We start from the raw sequence: 25,117 nt of genomic DNA on the forward strand, positions 1-25,117 counted from the left end.
CCCCAAGTCAGGCCACTCTCCTTCCAAGAGGTGAGCCGTGTGGGGATTCCAGATCTGAATTCAGGGGCCGCTACCCATTTAGGGTCACGCGGCTCGGTGATGTAGAACCACCCCGATTGCCATCCCTTGATGGTTTCCATGAAGGCGCCCTCGAGCCAGGTGACGTTGGGTATCTTGCCCACCATGGCGCCTCCGCACTCCGCCTGATTCCCCTTCACTACCTTCGGCTTGACATTGAAGGTCTTGAGCCACGAGCTGAAGTGGGGCTGGATGCAGAGGAAGGCCTCGCACACGATGATGAACGCCGAGATGTTAAGGATGAAATTCGGGGCCAGATCATGGAAATCCAGGCCGTAGTAGAACATGAGCCCCCGGACAAAGGGTTGAAGTGGAAAGCCCAATCCGTGGAGGAAATGGGGAAGGAAAACCACCTCTCATGGGGCCTAGGGGTGGGGATGAGCTGCCCCTTGTCGGGGAGCCGGTGCGCGATGTCGCTGGACAGGTATCCGGCACCGTGCAACCTCTCGATGTGCCCCTCCGTAACGGAGGAGGCCAACCACTTGCCTCCCGCTCCGGACATGGCTGGAGAAGGTCGAGGTGAGATGTGCGGGCTTGGGCGCTGGAGCTCAAGTGCGCAGGGATGGATAAGCAAAGAAGGAAGAAGGCGTAGGTAAAAAGGTGGATCCTTATCCCCTATATATGGGCGGACGAAACTATGCGTCCCCACCGGCCTGGTAAAACTCGCTTTTCTCCCAAGCGCCGCAATCAATGGCGCGGTTGGGTTACCCACGTCCGTATTGATGAGAATCCCGGAATAAGGGGAACACGATCTCTGCTTCGACAAGACGTGCCAAGGAAACCGCTTCGCTAAACGCGCTGAGGCGGTATAATAAAAACGATTCAAGTAAAGGCTTGGTAGTGGTGTGACGTCACGCCACCAAATACGTCAGCAGATTGAACTTGTGTAAATATTATTCTCTCTACGGTGGTATGTGGAACTTATTTTACAGAGCCGGACACTATCCCGGTGTTCACAATCTTCTACAAACTATTCGGAGAAGGAACCCGCCTTGCAATGCCGAAGACAACATGCGTGCCGGACTCGTCGTCATTGAAGCCTGGTTCAGGGGATACTGAGGGAGTCCTAGACTAGGGGCTATCCGGATAGCCGAACTATTATCATCGGCCGGACTCCAAGACTATGAAGATACAAGATTGAAGACTTCGTCCCATGTCCGGATGGGACTTTCCTTGGCGTGGAAGGCAAGCTTGGCGATACGGATATGTAGATCTCCTACCATTGTAACCGACTCTATGTAACCCTAGCCCTCTCCAGTGTCTATATTAACCGGATGGCTTTAGTCCGTAGGACAGAACAACAATTACAACAATCATACCATAGGCTAGCTTCTAGGGTTTAGCCTCCTTGATCTCGTGGTAGATCTACTCTTGTAATACCCACATCATCAATATCAATCAAGCAGGACGTAGGGTTTTACCTCCATCAAGATGGCCCGAACCTGGGTAAAACATCGTGTCCCTTGTCTCCTGTTACCATCCGTCTAGACGCACAGTTCGGGACCCCCTACCCGAGATCCGCCCGTTTTGACACCGACAGTCACGCTGGTGACGCGCAAAGGCAATGGCTACCTTCAGCTTGCGCCTCTCTTCAGCAAGGCACAAGCCTTTGGCCTCGAGGCGCGCATCCTCTCCAGCAAGCTCTGTTCCGATCCTTCTTACTGCGTCCATCGCCCCCTGGAGGAATTCTTGGCGAAAGGTGCGGCGCTCGCGAGCACGCCTGAGTACATCTTCCGCATCATCCTCCGCCGCTGGCGAACCCGGGGTGGACTGGGGCGGCGTGCCCCCTCCCGGCGTCGGGCTGGGGGCTGGTGCCCCAGCAATCGCCAGACAGGCTGCGCCAGGAGCCTGGCCTGGCACCGGTCCATCACCAGAAGAGAAGCTTAAGACCGACTTAAACCAATCGCCGTTCACGATCAAGGAAGGAGCACGGGGCAAGCTGGTTGTGCCCCAGGGGAACCCGTGAAGGGAGGACAGCAGGCGCGCAGGATCAAGATGCCCAGCAGGGCAGGCCACTTCTCTGACTGGCCGAGCGGCAGGAGCGCCGCTCGATCCCGGCACACCCATGGTCAGCAGCAAGGACAAAGCTTTGGGGGATGGCTCCTTGGCCATCTCCACGAATTCGGTAGAAAGGACCCTGAGAAGGCCACGATCAACAGCAAGAACAGAGAAATAAAGGAGCAAAGAAAAAAAAGAGGACTTACTCATCCATGGAAAACTACTAACTACACTTCAACAGGCGACAAGGGCGATCTTCACCGCCCAAGGTCTCCTTCCTCTTGCGGAGGGCCTCGAAATCTACTCGAAACTGACCTAAGCGCTTGGCGCAGACCTCGGCCTGTGGCATAGGGGAGGCGTCAAGGCGATCGGCGCAAAGGGGACCGGCCCGAGGAGCACCACCGGGCATCGCCTCACAAGGGACGACCGGGGCCTCGGGAGCCTCATCCCCGGGAGCCATAGGCCGCAACTTTTCGCCTGCCACTGCTCCAGGGTGGGCTTCACAAGATGCCGCCTCTGGAGCTTCACGTGGCATTAGCACCTCCTCAACATCATCCCTTTCTGCCCCGGCAGTCCTCATCTCCCCGCTCCATCGCCTGAGACAGGGCCGCTTTGGGCAACCGGAAGGGCAACCACGGCGACAAGATTCTCGCGGGGCCCCCTGAGGCCAGTCGGGCACAGCCCCCACTCGTCGAAGCTGGGCATCTGCTTCACGAAATCGGCCCTACCCGAACAAATATATAGGAGGGCACCATCATGTCGGAGGCTGCCTGGGGAAGGGTCGCCAGTCAGGACCTTGAGCACCATCCTCAGTGCTTCAGGCGCCAGGTCCTCCTCCTAGAGCCGCATGCGGTCCTTGTGCCCCGCATAGTCCCACATCCGGTGAGAGTGGCGCTAAAGAGGAGCAATGCGACACTAGAGGTGTCGGCGTTCTGGGAACGGGGGTACCCAGACTTGCCTGCCTGCGGCCTATGGCGTGGCTCAAGGAGTGGCCCAGTGCGGCCCATATTCATCAACACATGCTCAAGACCCTCGTGAGGGTCCAAGCCTCGGGCGGCGGACGACAGGAGGCTTCCTCAGGCACGGCCTCATCAGGCTGGCTCGCTAGGAGGCAGAGAGATCAAGGCGGGGTACCTCACGAGGTGCCCGTGATGCAAGCCATGACGACCAAGGCGCAGGTGGGCGCCAGGCGGGCGCTGGCCCGCCCAGAGTCCTTGTTTCCCCTTTGGTGCAAAGGGGGCAAGCGCAGGCAAGGGTATCAAGCAAAGGCAACCATTTCGGTGCAACAAGACCAAGACCAGCAGGACGACGGAACAGAGGTCATCGTGGAGCCCAAGCCAGCGTCATCGTCAGGGCCTTTGGCAGGCGAGGACCAACTTTAGTCAGGATAAGTGTACTAGATGTTCCCCTTCAAAATGGCCAATTGTTGGCGCCCTTCCCGCTCAATATTTGGGAAGAGGCCCGGGGCCTTCGCCTATAAATAGGACTAGCCACCCACAGGGTAAGGCATCTAGGGGAGAGAGATCGAGATCAGATTGGATCCATACCCAAGACAGAGAGAGAGAGGCGACTGAACTCCCATAGCAGTTCATCGTCTCAACCAAGAACAGACCCTCGCGAGGCTGCTCTTCCTTTGTACTGTTCCTCATCAGCCCCAGAGGCAATCCACACACCACAAACTGGAGTAGGGTATTACACCACAATGGTGGCCTGAACCAGTATAAATCTTGTGTCCCTTGTGTTGTTCTTCGTGTAGTTTAGATCCTAGCGAGGCGGTGAAACATGGGTAGGCTGGAGGTGTGATTTCTGTGCGCACCCCAGTGTTCGAACCTCAAGGGTCTGCCGGAACCCGAAATAGAACATTTGGCGCGCCAGGTAGGGGTGTGCCGGAATCTGCCTTCCGTCGCCTCGTGTTTTTGCCGCCCATCCCATCCATGTCAGACGCATGTCGTGCCCATGCCGAGTGCCGGGCCGCTCTCGCCGCTCGCGTCGCCCAGACGGCCCCCGTCGACGGGCGCCCCCATCGTTCCCCGTCGCCTGCCGTCAACGCCGCCACCGGCCTGGCGGGGAACGAGCTGCAGGCGTCATCCCTGCATCCATCGGTGCGGGGAGAAGGGCGCCCCGCCACTCCATCGCTGACTCCGGCCGGCTCCTCGTCCCACGCCCGTCGCGCTCCTGCGGACGCGCACGCCGCACTGCTCCTGGCGCGGGAGCTCCTGCACTACCGTCCCGTTGACGACCTCTACGACGAGTTTCTCGCTCGCATCACCGAGCTCGTCAGCGCCGCTGGGGGCTCCCCTGCACCGTCCCTCTTATTGCACCGCGCACCGCCCTGCGCGGGCAACGAAGTTCCAGGGGCGCCTCAGTCGCCTCCACCTCAAGAAGGCGCCTTGGCTCCAAGGCGCATGTCCCCTGGGCGGAACCCACTCCATCCGGCGCCAGCACAGCAAGAGAAGAGCTGCCAAGAGATCCCTCGTGCTCGGGAAGCTGCCCGTGTGCTTTCCGCACCGGCTCGGCACGAGCATGCACCTGCTCCGGCGCATCAAGACCCCGCACTGCACCTGGCCGCAGCGTGCAGAGACCTGCAAGATCAAGCTCTCCGTCACCAAAGGGCTCCCGCGGCCACTGCAGGCTGTCGTGCCTGCTCCGCCGAGCTGCGCCGCATGGCCTGGTCGGGCAAGTTCAAGCCAGACCTGCCCCCGCGCTATGATGGCACGGCTGACCCTACTAAGTTCCTCCAGCTCTACGAGCTGGGCATCGAAGCCGCCAACAGAGATGAGAAGGTCATGGCGAACTGTTTCCCCATAGCGCTCAAGGACGACGCCCGCACCTGGCTCCTGAACCTGGCTCCTGGCACGATATCCTCCTGGGACGAGATGCACACCCGATTCATCGCCAACTTCCAAGGCACGCGCGACCGGCCCCCGGCCATGAGAGACTTGCGCCGCATCAAGCAGCGGCCGGGGGAGAACCTGCAGAAGTTCATCCAGTGCTTCAACAATGCTCGCCTTAAGATCCCCAATGTGTCCGAGGAGGCCATCATCTCAGCCTTCTCCGACAGCGTGCGTGACGTCAAGATGAAGGAGGAGCTCGCGATCCATGAAGACTTGTGCACCTCCCTGGAGCTGTTCAACCTGGCGACCAAGTGCGCAAGGGCTGAGGAAGGGCGCCTATCCCTCCTCGAGCTGCCAGCTGCTGACCCAGAAGAGAAGAAGCCCAAGACCAAGGACGTGAAGCGCAAGGGGGCTGTCGTGCTTGCAGCAGAGCCAGACACCAAGCGAAGCAGGGATTAGCCTGAGTCATCCAAGGGCAGCCGGTACTGCGTATACCACGACCTCCACACCCACAACACCAACGAGTGCCAAGAGCTCAGAGCCGTGCGAGATGTGCGTGCTGGCTGACGCCCCGAGCGCAGCGACAGGGGCTATGGCCGAGGAGGAGGAAGAGGTGGAAGACGATGGGAAGACCGTGGCCCTCGCCAAGGGTGGCGTGACCGACCTCACGAGGATCGCTGGCAGGACCAGCCTCGTGAGGGAGGTTGGAGGGACCCACCTCGCGAGGATCGGCCACAGGGCAATGCAAGCCTCCCTCCTCTGCCGCCACAGCCGAGGAGGAATGAAGACCATCACCAAGACGAAGGGGCTGGAGGCTTCCAGGAGCCGCGCGCAATCGCTTGCATCTTGGGCGGCGCACAAGCCCCGGCCTCTCAGCGCATCTTCAAGCAGTTTGCCCGCGAAGTGAATGCAGTCCTCCCCAAGCTTGAGGCCACACACCCTCTCAGGTGGTCATCGTGCGCTATCACGTTCAGTTCAGCGGATCAGCTCAAATGCGCGGCCACAACAGTAGTCCTCCTGATGCTTTGCTCCCCGATCATCGGCAATGTGCAAGTCACCAGGACCCTCATTGATGGCGGAGCCAGGCTCAATGTCCTATCTGTCGAGACGTTCAACAATCTCCAAGTGCCATACAATCAGCTGCAGCCAACCAAGCCCTTCTCAGGAGTCACCGATGGTTTCACGGTTCCGATAGGGCAGGTCCACCTTCCTGTTACCTTCGGGAACCGCAACAACTACCACACCGAGCTCATTGACTTCGACGTCGCTCACATCCGCCTGCCGTACAACGCCATCCTGGGGTACTCAGCCCTGGCCAAGTTCATGGCCGTGACCCATCACGGCTACAATGTCCTCAAGATGCCAGGAAGCGGCGGAGTCATCACTGTGCCTTGTGAAGAGAGAGACGATGTGTGTTCCCTGGAACGTGCCTTCCAAGCCGCGTCAATTGAAGACTGAGATCACAGGAACGGGAGGCCTCCCGAGGCCGCTCCTAAGAAGAAGAAGACATCGCCTGGCCCGACCCCTCGGGAGGCAGGCCCCTCAGGATCCATGCCCGTTCAAGGGGCATCTCCATCTGTCGCATAGGGAGGCATGCCCGGCGCCCTCCTCGAGCAAGGCTCGGGGGCTCTCTCCTGGAGGGCCATCGACTTTGCTAAGATTACGAGGGAGGCGCTTGGGCACCACTTGGAGGCGTGCTTCAACGCATGTTTCCCTCAGGAGGAAGCAAGGCAAGGAGGGCCAAACCCTGAGGAATTCATTAGTAGCATCATTCAGGAGTTGCAGGGGTCAAGAGTCATGAGTGGCAGCCGCCGCTTGCCAGCCGTAGCTCCCCATCCAGGTGAGGATGGTGGGCTGCGCGTCTGCATCGACATACCAGGACTCAACCGGGCCGCCTCTCAGGAGCGCCTCTGGCCCTCACGCGTGGGGCGCTGCGAAGGCCCACCTCACAGCTATGTTCACATGCCTCATGGCCTGCCGAACACGGCTGTGGTGCATCAGCGCCTCATGAGGAGCATCTTGGAGGCTCAGGCGGTCAGGCACTTCGCAGTCCTGGCGAAGATGGAGATGGTCTGTGAGGAGCCGCCAGCGCACTGGGAGCCTCCCGAGGCCCCTGGGCCTAGGGGCTCGTGAAGATCGTCTCCCGCTGCACACGCCGTCCGCTACTTCAGCGTCCTTCCATCTTCAGCATCATCAGGTGACATCCTTCGAGTTTCATTTTTAGCTGGGAGCGCCCCCCAGGGCTGCATCATTCCCAGGCCGCGTGGGTCCGTCCCTGCGGCGTGTATCCCCTTTAGTTCATGTTTTCAGCTTACTTTATCGGGGGCGCCCCTCAGGCTGCATTATCCCCAAGCCACCTGGGCCAGACCTGCGCGTGTCCCTCTCGCATTTATTCAGGTCGTGCATTTGACCCATCGTGATCGTTGTTTGATGCTTGCCTATGGCACCCTTCTTTCTTCATGTCGGCTGCTTGCACGTTAAAGGGGGGGGGTACCTGAGCATCACGAGTCATGGGCTCTTACTGGCTCTCCAGCCCTCACCCTCTAGCCTTGTCCACGGCATCGCAACCTGGCATACCAGCGACGGCTGAGCCCCGCTCGAGGGCCGGGACCCGAGGACGTAGAGCACCGACATCTAACAAAATTTGCAGGGACACATCACAAGTAAAGGCCCAGAGCTAGGCGCAACCCGCCTTGAGGTAGGGCCTCGTGAGTCCCGCGCTGGCTCACGGGTGTCCAGATACACCTCGCCAGGCCCTACCATGCTAGCCACATGTCAGGGCGGGGTTGTATACGCCCTGGGGGGCTCCTCCCGAAGGGGAGCCCCCTCCCACGCACCAGTGGAAGCACCATGCTCCGCGCTGGCTGACGACACTGCCGAGGAGCGGCTATGCCCGTACACATACGGAAGCGCTATGCTCCGCGCTGGTGATAAACAACTGAGGGTGGCCCCCGGCTGCATCAACCTCAGGGAGCCCAGAGCTCAATGTCCGGCCCCATCGTAACGCCTCCCCTCGGGAGTGCCGTGCGAGGGGGCTGGGCACGGGGGCTGCGCCCGGGTCACGCCCAGGTGCACGCCACCCAGCCAGGCCCCTCGGGCCTAGTTTGTCGCACGCCTCTCTCCGAGCGGAGCCAAGGTACGAAGGCCATTTGAACATCAAGGGGGACTCCTAAGCATCGCGACTCAGGAGTCTAACTGGTCACGTAGCCCCTCACCCCTTAGTTCCAAAAGGCTAACGGCGGTTGAGGTATGCGCCGGGCCGGGCTCTACCGACGTAGAACGATAATCTCACCCATACATTTCACCTCCCTGCTTGTTGTTCGTGCGTCAAGGGGGACTCTTGAGCATCGCGACTCAGGAGCCTAACTTGTCACGTAGCCCCTCACTCCTTGGTCCCGTCCTGGTTTCCGGTCGGGGCTAACGGTGGCTGAGGTATGCACGGGGCCGGGCTCTGCCGACGTAGAACACAAGCAAGTAGGAAGGAAAAACGCAAATCTCAAGAAATTCAAAAGCAAATATTATGGTCCATAGAGTACTTTGACAATGCCAAACACAAGTTTAAACGCCTCCATGAGGCAGAATGCATGTTGTAGGGATTAAAAGCAGGATGGGAGCTGCAAAGGGATCACTTTTTGGCGGCGCCATCGCTGGTGACAGAGCTGCGTTGGGTGACTTCGCCTCGTGGAGCCACAAGACCGGCAGCGCCTCGCTTCAGCTTGGTGCTGAAGGCCCCGAATTTCGCCAGCAGAGCCTCCGCGCGACCCTTCACGGCCTCAGCAGCAATGGCGGAAAGCTCGCCGCTCACAGGCTCCAGCAGGCTGTCGAGGTCAATGCTGGGTCGCGGAGGTAGACATGGGTGAAGACGCGCGTCAGTGCCGCAGAAGAAAGGGTGCGCGCCTCAGCCTCAGCCGTGGGGCCAAGGCTGAGGGTGACATCTTCGAGGGCGCGGACCAGGAAGGGAAGCAGCTTGGCGGGACCCTCCTCAGCGCCGGCCAGCAAGATTTCTAGGCCACTGTCATAGAGCGACTTCAGCAGGGTGCGAGCCTTCACCTCTAGCTTCGTGAAGGCCACGCGGTCCTCGGCCAGGACCCGCGCCTTGCCATCCAGCTCGATCTTCTTCGCCTCCAACGCCTGCTCCAGCACATCCAGGCGGCCTTGGCGTTCATCAAGCTCAGCATCCCGGTCCTTGGCGGCAGCCTCGCGAGCCTTCATGTCTTCCTCCTTCTCTTGGCAGACACGGGCCTCCTTGACAAGCTGGTCGCGTAGGCCTTGCAGTTCGCTCTCCAGCACCTTGTGGCGGCCCTAGACATCTGCAACCTCACCCAAGGCAGCGTCGCGAGTGGCCTTCGCCTCGAGGACAGCCTGCTTCTCCTCGTCGCAGCCTGTCACGGCCTGGGCCAGTGCCGCTCGGACTGAAGCATCAGAGCGCACCCAGCCAGAGACCAACTCCAGGCGCTCGGCCACCAAGCGAGGGTCAGCGCCCAGAAGATCTTTCTGCAGCCGGTCCAGCTCAGCAGTAGCACGATCTAGAACAGTAGGAGGAGCCGGAGAGATAGCGGGTGGCGGAGTAGGAGGCGAAGACGGCAGCATGATCACAGCACCAGGGGTCAGGACCCTCTGCGCCCCTATGACTGCGGCAGTGGCCTCAAGCACGGATGCCTCGGGAGTCGCCTGGGCCATGGGGGCTGAGCTCGCTCCAGCTAGCCCCACCATGCCTCGCAAGGATGACCGGGAAGGAGAGGCCCGCGTCTTGTCGTCCCCTTCTCCCGCGGATGGGGGTGCTGCCTTAGACGAAGCCTTAGGAGCCCCCTTCAGCTTCTTCGCCGAAGGCACCGGCCTAGCCAAGAAATATGGACGTCAAGCCTCAACAACAAAGCAGGAAGCAAAACGAGAGTCGAGCACTTACTCGTCATCGCTCGCGGGCTCAAGCAAACTCTGGCCGAACTTGAAGCCCGAGAGCTGGATGCTGGGATCAACCTCAAGAGGCTCGGGATCAGGAGGCGTGTCTGCGGATCGCCTCGGAGTTAGAGCGGACCCACGAGGAACCAGCCCCGTCCTGTCCTTCTTCGGAATCAGGGGAGAGCTCTCGCCACCCCGCTTGTCACCGTCTTCATCATCATCCGGCATGAGGCGAAGAGTGCGGGACCTACGCCGAGGGAGGGGCGTCCTCGACTCCCCGTCGGTCGCCTCCGAATCGGGCTCCTCGTCCTCCCCCTCTTCCTCATCTTCCTCCTCTCCACTGGAGTCGCTGGAGGATACATTCACTGTCACCAAGGCCGCCAGGGCCTCAGGAACCTTCGCGGGCACAGGTCCGCCCTCGTTGAAAGTGGACATGGAGTTCACCACCTGCTCCCAATCATCCCGAAGGAACAAGGGCACGGGAGCATTCTCCAACCTCGCCATGTTCCCCCCAACCAAGGATTGGAGGACCGCGGCCAGATCCTCATCGGCGAGGGCTTCGGGGTTTGAGCGGAGGGCGGCATCGGCCCTCCCAAGCTTCCATAGCGGGAGCGGATGTTCCCGGAGCGGGGCCACCCTATGCTCCAGGAACTCCCTCAGGAGCGACGCCCCGGTCAGTTTCGCCGTCGCCATGTTGTCCGGACACAGGTCTGCGTCCATCTTCTCCAGCACCGGCCTCGCGCGGGGATTGACAAGCTCCGCGCGGGACCAATCGTCAGCAGACTTGGGCTGCCCCGTGGGCAGAATCAGCTAGGAGTGGGTGCGCCCAGCATCCCCCATGACCCACTTGCTCCAGAAGCCCTCAATCCTCTTCTTGGGCTTCGAGATGGCGTTAGAGCTACCGTGCGCGATAAAGCTCGCGCACGCGGTAATGGAGCCATGGGAGACCCAGAGGTAGAAGTAATGACACAGCAAGGCCACCGAAGGCCTCACCCCAACATGAGCCTCACAGTAGTAGGCGAAAATCGCTAGGAGAAGAACGGAGTTGGGATGGAGGTGCAGGGCTTACAGATTGTAATGGTTAAGGACGGAAAGGAAGAACTCGGAAAAAGGGGGCACTAGACCAGCGGCGATGGCACTCACGAAGAGCGGGTAGAAGGTGCTCCCTCTGCTCTCAGGAAGGGCGGTGCCGGCCTTGAGCGCGGCCGCCCCGTCGTGGCCTTGTGTCGCCATCATCTGGCGCGTCCGAGCAAGACTCTTCTCCGACACTTTCGGAAGATCCAAAGCGGGCGAGTACCATGCTCCGGCTGGGGTCTGGCGAGGCGCCATGCCTTGCTAGGATGTAGAGTTGGAGTAGATCTAGGGATTTTGGAAGCAAGAAGGACAGGAGCAAGAAAGGAGATCTGGGTAGTGAGGAAGAAGGCAAAGAAGGTAAGCCTGGACAGGTACCGCTCCCTTATCAGCTTATGCAGTTGCCGAGGCATTGTGGGGGAGCAGGACGCCCACATCCAATCAACCGCCACGCGGCGCCCAAGGCCGCAGGCTATTGGGGCCCACGGCGCTTCGCACTTGCCTCTTCGCTTCTCTGCTAAGCCAAGTCTAAGCGTGCCTTGGGCCCGGGGGCTACTGTCGGCGTTCTGGGAATGGGTGTACCCAGACTTGCCTGCTTGCATCCTGCGGCGTGGCTCAAGGAGTGGCTTAGTGCGGCCCATATTCATCAAGGCATGCTCAAGACCCTCGCGAGGGGCCAAGCCTCGCGGGGCGGATGACAGGAGGCTTCCTCAGGCACGGCCTCATCAGGCTGGCTCACGAGGAGGCGGAGAGATCAAGGCAGGGTACCTCACGAGGTGCCCGTGACGCAAGCCATGACGACCAAGGCGCAGGTGGGCGCCAGGCGGGCGCCGGCCCGCACAGAGTCCTTATTTCCCCTTTGGTGCAAAGGGGGCAAGCGCAGGCAAGGGTATCAAGCAAAGGCAACCATTTCGGTGCAACAAGACCAAGACCAGCAGGACGGCAGAACGGAGGTCATCGTGGAGCCCAAGCCAGCATCATCGTCAGGGCCTTTGGCAGGCGAGGACCAACTTTAGTCAGGATAAGTTTACTAGATGTTCCCCTTCAAAATGGCCAATTGTTGGCGCCCTTCCCGCTCAATATTTGGGAAGAGGCCCGGGGCCTTCTCCTATAAATAGGACTAGCCACCCACAGGGTAAGGCATCTAGGGGAGAGAGATCGAGATCAGATTGGATTCATACCCAAGACAGAGAGAGAGAGGCGACTGAACTCCCATAGCAGTTCATTGTCTCAACCAAGAACAGACCCTCGCGAGGCTGTTCTTCCTTTGTACTGTTCCTCATCAGCCCTAGAGGCAATCCACACACCACAAACTAGAGTAGGGTATTACACCACAATGGTGGCCTGAACCAGTATAAATCTTGTGTCCCTTGTGTTGTTCTTCGTGTAGTTTAGATCCTAGCGAGGCGGTGAAACATGGGTAGGCTAGAGGTGTGATTTCCGCGCGCACCCTAGTGTTCAAACCTCAAGGGTCTGCCGGAACCCGAAATCCGACAGGAGGAACTCCTTCACCACCTTGGGCGCCATCACGTTGAGCGCCCTCAAGGTCTCGAAGCGGTGCCAGACGAAGATGAGCGGGGGGCTCACAAGCGCCTCATGGCCCCAGCCCGAGCTGGGAACAGCAGGCGCGGTTGGGTGCGAGAGCAGGGGGCTGGGTACCCCAATGTCCACATACAGCCACCGCTCCCTAAACTTGGCCTCAGAGGGAGGAAGGCTGAAGTCGATCCCTAAAGCGGCCATCTCTGGCATGGCGAGGAAGGTCATGCACCCTGAGCATTGAGTGGGGTCGCTCAGGAGCAAGGAGAAGAAGTGGCGCAGCAGGGCAACAGAAGGAGGAATGCCCACCATTGCCTCGCAAACAAAAGCAAAGACATCCAGGAGAGTAATGGACTCCGGTCCAAGGTGCATCATGTGGATCTGATAATGGGAGAGCACCGCATTGAAGAAAGTAAAGAAAGGGGGAACCAGACCCGCCCACAAGGCGTCGACAAAGAACCAAACCTCTGTGACAACCCTATTAATAGAAGCATGGGACGCAGGCCAGGCCATGGTCCGGCCACACTCGTTGAAGATGGTGGCAAGAGCAGAGCGGACCTTGCGCAGGGCCTCGGGATTGAGTATGATCGACCGATCGACGGCGGGGGCCACCGTTGGAGGCAAGCGGGGCAAAGGCGCAGGCTTCTTCCCCTTTTCCTTCTTCATTGGCACCATGGCGGTCTAAAAAGGGGAGAGATCGAGTTGGATTGGAGGCAGAGGTTGAGGCTCGAGGAAGGAGGAAGGGCAGGAATCGCACGGGCGGCGAAAGGGGAGTAGCTGTGTGCAACCACGGGTTCGCCTAGCCGGGCGCATAATGAGGCATCATGGGGAAGCGGAGACGCCCACGTCCAATCAAACGCCACGCGGCACCCAAGGCCGCAGGCTGTTGGGGCCTGCGGCGCTTCGCACTTTCCCCTTCGCTTCTCCGCTAAGCCAAGTCCGGGCGCGCCTTGGGCCCGGGGGCTACTGTCGGCGTTCTGGGAACGGGGGTCCCCAGACTTGCCTGCCTGCGGCCTGCGGCGTGGCTCAAGTGGGGGCCCAATGCAGCCCAGCTTCATCAGCTCAAGCTCAAGACCCTCACGAGGGGCCAAGCCTCGCGGGACGGACGACAGGAAACTTCCTCAGGAGCAGCCTCCTCAGGCAGGCTCGTGAGGAGGCGGAGAGATCAAGGCAGGGCACCTCCCGAGGGGCCCGTGACGGAAGCCATGACGGTCGAGGCCAGGAGGGCGCCGGCCTGTGCAGTGTCCTTGTTTCCCTTTCGGTGCAAAGGGGGCAAGCACAGGTCAAGGCATCAGGCAAAGGTTACCGTTTCGGTGCAACAAGACCAAGACCAGCAGAACGGCAGGATGGAGGTCATCGTGGAGCCCAGAGCGGCATCACCGTTAGGGCCTTTGGCAGCCGAAGACCAAGTTTAGTCCGGTGCGGAGATCGAGAAGCAGATCGGTCAGAGAGAGAGATCGAGAAGCGACTGAACTCACCCAAGCAGTTCATCGCACCAGCTCAAGAACAGCCCCTCGCGAGGCTATTCTCCCTTTGTACTATTTACCATCAGCCCCTGAGGCAATCCACCACACCACACACTGGAGTAGGGTATTACACCACAATGGTGGCCTGAACCAGTATAAATCTCGTGTCCCTTGTGTGTTCATCTTTCTTGCTTAGATCTTTGCGAGACTTCGAGACGTGAGCTGGTAGGGGAGAGATCTTCGTGCGCACCCCAGTGTTCGAACCTCAAGGGTCTGCCGGAACCCGAAATCCGACATTCACAAAGTCGTCAAGTGTGCTGTCTGTGACAATAGATTTGACCCAGTTGCAGGAAGTGGGTGCTTTCGGTGCCATTGTGATGAAAGCCTCAGACAGAGTAAAAATTACCAGTTCAAATTTAAGCCGGAGAAAGATACTTCAATACATATTCAAGATGGCAGCTTTTAAGGGGCCTAATGGTATATGGATAATTATGTCAAGATTATTTAAGCCGCCATAGGCTCCATAAGCAATTAAAGTTGTCTAAACCGCCATGAGTGGTCAAGGTTATCAATTGAGCATTGTCCTTTTTAAGCCGGTGATAAGAGTCTCCATGATTAGGTGGATCTAACAAATACAGGTTTTTTGCCTAAGTGTTGCATAAACAAGTTTCACAAACTGCAACTACTATTTTGGATCAAATGGTTGTTCAAAAAAGAAAAATTTCTAGACCTAAAAACATGGTACAGAGGAGTTCATACGTTCTAATGAGGCTTCAATACAAACAAAAATGATCTGCTAGTGCCAAAAATGGATGCGAAACGGCAACCGCATGAGTTCTATACTGCTGTTGGATCAAACCAAGCTGCGGCAGAAGAACCACGAAAAAACTGAGAGGAACTATGAAGTGTATAGAGGAAATCACAAACCCTAGCATGGATCTAAGATGCAGAAAGGGGAAACTTACAGCGACAGATCTGTTGCGGAGGGGTGCCGCCGTTCTCTAGAAGGATTTAGGTTGATGCAGCGGCCAAAGTCGACGGAGACGAGGTGCACTGCAGCGGCGGCGGAGCTCGAGCGACAGTTGGGGTGTGAGAGGAAGAAGAAGAGGAAGGGGGAGAATGAAGAAAGACCTGGTCGGGTCTATTTATAAGGAAAGGCCGCTAAAAGGGCGTGAAAAACGAGGAGGCCGAAAACATAAGCTATCCAACTACGAGGACGCCTTAATTTTCGGGAAGGTCATTAAGATAAAGATCCATTGAGATACATTGGGCAAAACGTGCATTTATGGCAGGTGACGTCATGGCGGGTTACAACAAATCCAAAGGGTGACGTCTTGGTGGGTTATAGAAACTTCGTAAGCAAGGAGCAGAAGATTTTTTTTCTTAAGTATCGAAGATTGACATGAACCAGTTCAAATCAATCTGGGGCCTAATCTTGGGGATATAACTATTCGGTATGGCCCGCCCAGGAGGGGCCGGGTTATACCCATGAATATTCTTGAAGCCTAAAACCAAGGTTGAAGATGGCGGTTCAGAAAGGGCCCAAAGCCTAGAGGCGACTTAAGGCCCGTAGAGATAAATTGCCATATATACATGACTTGTGTTGTAAGGCAAGAATACTTAGAAACCGAGCCGGACACTGTTTATGAGTCGGCTGGGACTCTGAGAGCCGCTGGGCGTCGACCTCTGTATATAAAGGGACGACCCGGTGGCGGTTCAAGGCAAGTAACATCAGATCGAGAGCTAGGTCAAGCGATTCCGCTCCCTGGTAATCAAGTCATAAGCAATCCCACTCAAAACTGGATCGTAGGCTTTTACCTTCACCGTAAGGGGCCGAACCAGTATAAACCCCGTGTCCTTTGTCTTGATTAACCCCTTTTAGCTTCCTAGTTGCGATGGCTCCACGACTAAGTCCTTTCACTAGGACATCTGACGTGACAATTTCCACGACAGAAATGAAGGCTTCTCCAGCATCCACCCTGCAGTGAAATACGCGGCGAACACGTGCAGAACTCGCCTAGCTCCAAGTGGGTCCTGCTGCGATCTACCGATGCATCTAAGACTTCGTGCCATCCGCCTTGATAGGCCTTGACCCATCTCCCCTAAAGAACCGCCGTTCCGCCTCCGAGCCGCCCTCACGTAAGCTCACGCCCGTGGCCCTGAGTCGCCGCCTTGAGCCGCCGTCGTCCGCGCCAGGCCAACCTTGCCACTACTCCAAGCCACCGCTTGCAGTTGTTGTGCTCGACTCCGCCGCGCCCGCTGGAATTCCATGGTGTTTTCTCCTTGGCAGGTTCGCCGCACCTGCAAGCCGCCTCCACGCGCCGCTTCCAGCAGCGGCACGAGCTGCCCAATGTGTTAAGCCGCCACCGAGTTGCTGCCTCGTCATGCTGCATCTGCCGGTGGGCCACCCTACCACCGCTGAGTCACCGCGGGCCCGTCTCTACCTCATGCTGAAAGCCGCCAGAGTTGACCCGTCGGCCCTGCCCTTGGTTTCTATCATGTGTGGCTGCGGCCTCAATAAATTTCTACCATGTGTAGCCGCGGATGATCTGACCTATAAGGAATCACGCACTACAAATGGGTCCATGTCGGCCACAGCTATGCGATCGCATCATTCGGCGGTCACGGTATAATCCATTGTCGGTGTCAAAACCGCGGATCTCGGGTAGGGGGTCCCGAACTGTGCGTCTAGGCGGATGGTAACAGGAGACAAGGGACACGATGTTTTACCCAGGTTCGGGCCCTCTTGATGGAGGTAAAACCCTATGTCCTGCTTGATTGATATTGATGATGTGGGTATTACAAGAGTAGATCTACCACGAGATCAAGGAGGCTAAACCCTAGAAGCTAGCCTATGGTATGATTGTTGTAATTGTTGTTCTGTCCTACGGACTAAACCCATCCGGTTTATATAGACACCGGAGAGGGCTAGGGTTACATAGAGTCGGTTACAATGGTAGGAGATCTACATATCCGTATCGCCAAGCTTGCCTTCCACGCCAAGGAAAGTCCCATCCGGACACGGGACGAAGTCTTCAATCTTGTATCTTCATAGTCTTGGAATCCGGCCGATGATGATAGTTCGGCTATCCGGACACCCCCTAGTCCAGGACTCCCTCAGTAGCCCTTGAACCAGGCTTCAATGACGACGAGTCCGGCGCGCATATTGTCTTCGGCATTGCAAGGCGAGTTCCTTCTCCGAATAGTTTGTAGAAGATTGTGAACACCAGGATAGTGCCCGGCTCTGTAAAATAAGTTCCACATACCACCGTAGAGAGAATAATATTTACACAAGTTCAATCTGCTGACATATTTGGTGGCGTGACGTCACACCACTACCAAGCCTTTACTTGAATCGTTCTTATTATACCGCCTCAGCGCGTTTAGCGAAGCGGTTTCCTTGGCACGGCTTGTCGAAGCAGAGATCGTGTTCCCCTTATTCCGGGATTATCATCAATACGGACGTGGGTAACCCAACCACGCCATTGATTGCGGTGCTTGGGAGAAAAGCGAGTTTTACCAGGCCGGTGGGGACGCATAGTTTCGTCCGCCCATATATAGGGGATAAGGATCCACCTTTTTACCTACGCCTTCTTCCTCCTTTGCTTATCCATCCCTGCGCACTTGAGCTCCAGCGCCCAAGCCCGCACATCTCACCTCGACCTTCTCCAGCCATGTCCGGAGCGGGAGGCAAGTGGATGGCCTCCTCCGTTACGGAGGGGCACATCGAGAGGTTGCGCGGCACCGGATACCTGTCCAGCGACATCGCGCACCGGCTCCCCGACAAGGGGTAGCTCATCCCCACCCCTAGGCCCCATGAGAGGGTGGTTTTCCTTCCCCATTTCCTCCACGGACTGGGCTTTCCAGTTCACCCCTTTGTCCGGGGGCTCATGTTCTACTACGGCCTGGATTTACACGATCTGGCCCCGAATTTCATCCTCAACATCTCGGCGTTCATCGTCGTGTGCGAGGCCTTCCTCTGCATCCAGCCCCACTTCGGCTTGTGGCTCAAGACCTTCAATCTCAAGCCGAAGGTAGTGAAGGGGAATCAGGCGGAGTGCGGAGGCGCCATGGTGGGCAAGATACCCAACGTCACCTGGCTCAAGGGCGCCTTCGTGGAAACCATCAAGGGATGGCAATCGAGGTGGTTCTATATCACCGAGCCACGTGACCCTAAATGGGTAGCGGCCCCCGAATTCAGATCTGGAATCTCCACACGGCTCACCTCTTGGAAGGAGAGTGGCCTGACTTGGGGTGATTCGGAGGAGCTGACCGGACTCCAAGCCTGCATCCAGAAGCTGGTGAACAAGAAGCTCAAGCTTGTCAATGTGGTCCAGGTCATGCTCATCCGCCGGATTCTCCCGTGCCAACAACGGGCCTTTAAATTGTGGGAGTTCGATCCGGCTCAGCACCAAACCTTGAGCGGGCTCTTCGACACTAGGTACGAAGATGCCTAGAAGGTGCTTTTTAAGGGCGCCGAGGCTCCCGCATCCGCTACCGAAGATCGCGGATTTCGCTTGCAGCGTCAGGCTGACGAGGTAAATGATTCTACCCTTTACGGGACACTTGTTTTCCATAGTTTGACCCTATGCGGGATCTAATCTCCCCTTCCTTTGATAGGACTGGCGGAAGAAGGCCGAGCAGATTAACTGTTCGGCCCCCTTGCCAGAAGACCTAGTGGATGCCCGTCTAGTGGGGCTGCTGGTTCCGGCACCCCATGTGGTGCCGGAGAAGAAGGCCAAGAAGGAGGCCACGGGTACTCGAAAGAGTTCCCATTTTCAGGTGTCCGATGACTCTAAGGCGGACTCCTCCCCCGAGGACGAGGACGACAAGAAAAATGCCCCTCCCCCAGCGGGGGGAGGGAAGAAAAGGAAGGCCTCCCTAGCTAGGGAGGCCGAAGGGTCCAAGAAGGGAAGGACTCTTCCCCCGGACTGCTTTGCCAACGCCGGTGACGACGACGAGGATTGGCCTCCAAGGACCAAGCCCCTGGCGAAATCGTAAGTATCCGGACTCCCGAATGACTTCATGATTTTTCTTTTTGCCACTTGGTGTCTTTCTAACGCCGCATACAACCCTGTAGTCCGCCCAAGGACGATCTTCCCGCTTAGTCGAGTGGGTCCTTGGACTCGTCGGATGTGAACAACACTTCACTTCCAACTGCCTCCTCTCCCCGTGACGCTGGCGACGTCGAGATGGGATCCCAGAGAGGGACCCATCCGAAGGAGGAGGACCCGGAGGTGGCATAGGGCGACCTCCCGGACTTCGTGCCGGACTCCGCACCGGAACCCGTAGTGGTTCCGGAGTCCGGTGGGCGGCCCCTTCGTAAGAAGGGAAAGAACGTGGCACCGGTGGCCTCTGTCCAACCAGAGGCGCTAGATAACTTGTTGGAGGCGCTCGACGGCGCTTCCATCGAGGAAGAACACCGCACTGTCATGAGTGTGGTGATTCAGAAGGTCCAGCTCGCCAAAAGCGGGCTGATCGAAGCCTGCAGCAGCCTTCTATCAGGCTTCGAGGTAAGAATATTAATATATGTAAAATAGTACCGCATAGACAGTAGCCCCTGATGCTCGGTTCGGTGTTCGAAAAGAAAAGCCGGACTGAGGATCTAAAAAGGTATACGCAGGAGTCATAAAAAATATGTCAATATGGGATTGCAGGCTATGCTGCTGACCTCCGCCACACTGACTGCGGAGGTCAATGCTTTAAAGCAAAGCCTCGAGCGGTCCGAGAATGAGCTCGGCCGTGCCAAGAAGCAGCTCAAGGACAAAGAAGGTGAGTAGCACCTTATTAAAAATGTACCTTACAGAAAAGGATTTGGTTGCAAGAAAAATGACAAGGATAACGTGGGTATTGCAGGGGCCACAAATGAGGTGGCGACCCTGAAGGAGGCGGTGTCCGTGGCCGAATGTAATGCGGCCGCGGAGCGCACCGAGCGAGAAAAGCACGAGGCACGGGTGGCGGAGGTGCAGCAAGAGCTCCAGGCTCTCGTGGAAAAACATGAGAGTTTGGAGCGTGACTCGAAGACTCGAGAATCCGAGCTTGCATCAGCTCTTGAGAGCACCAAAGCCGCTAAGGCCGAAGCCCACAAGGCCCTTCAGGAGATTGAGGCGTTGAAGAAAATAGCGGCGGGTAAGGCATTTTTCATGCAAAGCAAGCATGTGCATGTAAATTACCTGTTACTTACCCGAATTCGGAGCTCTCCAGGAGCGTTCGCAGATCTGCCCCGCAGCGTGTCCGATGCTGCCGCTTTCTACAGGGCCGAGGAGGGAGCTCGACAGAGAAGGTCTTCTGGTCTCAGTATGCTGAGGCCGGACATCCGGTGCCCCTAAGCGACCAGCTGAAGCAGCTGGTCGAGCTCCACAAGGTGGCCGAACAGGCTATGAAGGGCCTCATGGTTCGGCTGCGGCCCAATGAGGCCTTGCCTGGGAGCTACTTCGGCCTGGTGCGGTGGTTGGTGGATGCGTGTCCATGGGTCGAGGTCATCAAGCGATCCGCTTGTATTGAAGGTGCCCGTCGGGCCCTTGCCCGTGCTAAGGTGCACTGGGGCAAGATGGATGCTGAGAAGCTTGTGACGGACGCGCCACCGCCGGGCAAGGAGTATCGCACGCCCGAGATGTATTACAAGAGTGTCCTGAAGGGTGCCCGCACTATTGCGGGTGAGTGCTCCAACACTGTAATATTTGAGTAGACTCACATTTTGTTATCCTGTGCGCAGAAAACTTTGTTCATATGCGCTAAGCAACGCTTGTTTATTTAAAATATTACCTTCTGTTCGGCTGTTTATCAAATCTGAGAGATGGCAAGTCGTCGGCTTCAGCCCCCATGCCACGAGTGTTGGGGTGTTTGGGATAAATTTGAGCACTCTTGTTCCCATATTTGGGTCCATCTAGGGAGGCGCTCAACATGACGAACTAGGCAACCGGACTTATAATGCTTGAACACTCTCACTTAGCCATAGAATTCTATAATTTTAAATTTCGGCGAAGCCCCTAGTGTTCAGAAGGCCGAATTCGGGGCGCTATCCACGCCTGGGCCGGACAAAGTCGGCTCCTCGCTCTAAGCGGCATAAGTCTTTAGGGACTCGGAAAAACCTCTCGAACAGCGACCGGCTCTCGCCTCATCATGACGGTCAGTTTTAGCTTTCTCCACTGAGGCGTTAACCCAGCTCAACTGGGGCGCAATCGCAGTGGTTCTCCCAGTGCTACCTTAGCTGATATAACGGAACGTAAGGTACCAAAACATGGGAGCCGGGCAAACCGAACTATTGACCCAAGACATGATTCGGAGCTGATGCATATAATGCTATAAGTTCGGGGTGCCGCACTTGTGAAAGTGTCCGGACTTATCACACCATGATGTGGGGAACATAAGCCCCTGGTGTTTTTAGCCGTACCAAAGTGTACGGATGCAACATGTCGTAAATGAACATATGTATAAGAAAGAAATGCAATTATAAGCAAAAAGGTGCTGCATTGTTTTATTCAAAAAGTACTGCTATGAATGCAGAACGATACAAATAGTGTGATAAGCAAGGGACGGGACTATTAAACATGTCCCCCTGCAGGGGTAGGCTGCGGAGTGGTCTATAAGACAGATTTAATGTTCGTAAGGGAGACCACCTGGATGTTCGTCGCGGCCTTTCCTTCCCTAGCTGTTGCATCGTGAGTTCGGCCGGTCTACTGCCGGACAAGGTCTCTGGTGAACGGAGAGGAGGGGGCTCAAGACCAAGTCCCAAGGCGACTTTGGCCCTGGCGAATTTGTTGCAGCCGCTCAATGCCATGGCCATGTGGCCAAATTTCGTGTTTTGACCCTTTTGTCAAACAAAATCAGGATCTGACCCCCCTTGAAAAAAACTCGACATCTGACCCTTTTGCTACGGCCAAAGGGCTCGGCGGTAGGGTCACGCGGGCTACCGCGGGAGCTTCTGGCGGTGGCATGGATGGCCCACTGCCATTACCTAATGGCCAGCGCAACACCCTACCGCCGCAGGTCCTGGCGGTAGGTTGACTTACCCTACCGCCGCAGGTCTTGGCGGTAGGGTCCTATGGGTTTTGGTTTTTACAAGTTTTAATGATTGTTTATTTTGTCACAAGTTTCACATAGTTTCACAAATAGCAAAATATGAGCTCACATATTAATAAAGATTCCATAGAGCAAATATCAAATAGTTTACACATAGATTCATATGTAGGAAATAGCAAATAGCAAATTTGTCCACATAGTTTGACAACCCCAACTAACACATAGATGCATAAGACAAGTTTATAGGGCGGGTAAACCTCCCCCCTCGTATGTTAGGCCTGGTCGTGGAGACAGATATGGCAGTGGATCCACCGGTTCAGGCAGAGGCGAAATGCTGGTCGGCATCCAACCGTTCAAGCACTCCCACCTTGCCTTGCCCGCTGGTAGACACGCACCATGTCCCAAGCGTATGCGACGTCGGGTTCCGATCATCTTCGTCATCCTCGCCATAGTCCGTCCATGCACGTGAGCGCAGCTTCTCCGGACGGCCCACCGGGATTCGCTCCCACATCCAAATGGAGAGGCCCCATACACATCCACACATACCAGACATGACTTCCGCTCTCTGGGTCGCGTCGTCAAGCTACAAACTAAGTATAGATGATAAGATGTCAAAATCTAAAGCAGCACACGTCCATGATATTTGAAAGAAAGTGATATTCACTTACCGAACGGTATAGGTAGGCGAGTCCGGCGGCCCCCCAGCTGTACCCCGCATCCCAGTCCTTTAGGAAGTCGAGATACATCCATAGGGCAGTGTTCCTGGAGCAGTCCGGAAACACTACCTCCGTGAGAAGATACCACAGGTAGGCTCTGGCGTATTGTTCCACCAACCGGGGCTCGGCATCTTCCGGGCACTTGCTCCGGTGCTCGAGGAGCCATGGCAGCGGTATGCCAGAACTCCGGTTGCTCTTAACGGGGGGCAGTCACCGATGAGGGTGACAACCCTATCGTGCTAGTTCGCCCTCTACACTCTTCCTGTGAGAGCACGGCCCTCGAGCGGTAGGGTCGTAATCATCGCCCAATCCTCAAGGGTCACGGTCATCTCCCCGCATGGAAGATGGAAGTTGTGCGTCTCTGGCTGCCACCGGTCGATCAAAGCCGTGAGAGTTGAGTGGACGAGCGTCGGCGGCTTACGCTTGAACTGCAGGATGAAACCCAATAGTCGGGCTTTCTTGAAGAACGGTGTGTACCGCTTGTCGTACTCCATCTTAATCGTCGTCTTCTGAGCCCTCGTCCGCAGTGGCGGCAGCATCTGTGAAAATCAATAACCAAAGCATAATTAGCATGGACATAATAGTTAGCAACTTGTTTTCATCAATTCGAAAGCTTGGTTTAAAATGGTAATTACCACTCCATTCTCAATGAAACAGGCACAGTGACGCTTGTCGAACCTAGGGTCAAGCATGGTGTACTTCGTGCCGATGTCGTCCACAAGAGGTGTCCACCTAAAAGAATTGCATAAGCATATCAAAAGATATCGATGCATAACAAAGGTTCATCACATCCAAAAAAACCTATGAGTTCAATCTTTGAATAATCATATATCAAGATTACCATGAACATGAACTAAATACAATACATATATCAAAAACAAAAACCATGAACTAGGGTTCATCTTGAGGGATTAACAATGTTTACTCCAACAAAATCCACTACTTGCATCATATAAGATCCACATGCATCCTATATCAAAACAAATATCTCCAATATTCATCATATCATAAAATGTTTTAACACAAAAAATTATGAACTAGGTTCATCTCGAGGGTTCAACATTTGTTCTCCAACTATATCCACTACTTGCGTCATAGCATATCAACATGCATCATCATATCATAATAAATTCCTCCAACATGCATCATATCAAAACAATCCTCCAAAAATAATATGAACTAGGGTTCATCTTCACATAATCATATCAACTAGTGACTAGAGTTGATATCTAACACAATATAACATCTATAATCAACCTAAATCAATCCTAGGTTTCAAAATATTGAAATCTAGTTCAAGAAGGGGGGGTGATTTGAATCAAATAATGCGACGAATCGGAAGCTATTTGACTAAAACTAATTGGAGGGATCAAAGGAGCTTACTTTTCTTTCTTCGAGGCCATCTCGATCCGCAAAAACGGTGAAGAAACGATGAAGATCTGAGGGGGAGTGGAGTAGAAGAGAGAGGGGCGAGAGGAAGAATGCCTCTGTTCTTGGGGCGGGTGGTTGGGGGAGAAGGGGAGGGGTGGGGCGGCCGGCGGCTTATAACTGCCCGCACCCTACCGCCAGGTATCGCGGCGGTAGGATCGGACAGGCTACCGCCATGTCCGGCGGCGGTAGGGTCGGACGGAGGGGGGACAGAGGCCGTTAACGCTGCTGACGTGGATAAGTTTCCTACCGCCACAGTGTCCGGCGGTAGCCTAGGTAATCCTACCGCCGGGCCTCGTGGCGGTAGGAAAAATGGGTCAAATGTCGAAAAAATTCAAAGGGGGTTCAGATCCCGATTTTGTTTGACAAAAGGGTCAAAACACGAAATTTGGCCCAGACATGTGATTGTGTAGCATCGAGTGACCTGTTGTATGATGCCAGCACATGCGTACAGCTGTTGGACCCAATTAAATTCTAGCCTACGCACGGATCATCTATCGTCCGGACAAATCAGCACATTTGTTCACTGTAAGAGTGATGGTCGTGTCATGGGTATATAGCTTGCACCACCATTATCATACGCAAGCATCTGACCATGCCATAATGCTCAACGAATATATGTGCAGGCTGCCGCCTCTATGGCCCAGTCTACATCAACACGACGCGGCTGACTCACCCGTCTGCGCGGCTTACCGCGCCTGCGATTGACTCGCCCATCCGCACCGGCTTATAACACTGCGGCTGACTCATCTGTCTGTGCCGCTTCTGATGCTGTGGTCGTCTTTATCGTCCGTCTCTCGTGCTCTGGTCTACATCAACACACCGGAGCTGCACCTATTTGAATGAGCTGTTTAGTGAGCGCATGCAAGTTGTCGCTCCTGCAGCCCGGCTTATTCCAACAACTCTGAAGCAAGCCATAATATGTTATCGGCCCCCGCCGGCACCAGATGGTTCAATAAACAGGTGCAAAAGTCGTTGTCAATGCAGTTTGATTAACTTCAACAACTAGCTGGGATGAACTGTCGGCCAGATTACTGTCACAAATCATACGGGGTCATTTATAACCCGC

Source organism: Triticum aestivum, chromosome 2B (genome assembly GCF_018294505.1).
Source record: "Triticum aestivum cultivar Chinese Spring chromosome 2B, IWGSC CS RefSeq v2.1, whole genome shotgun sequence".
NCBI lineage: Eukaryota > Viridiplantae > Streptophyta > Magnoliopsida > Poales > Poaceae > Triticum > Triticum aestivum.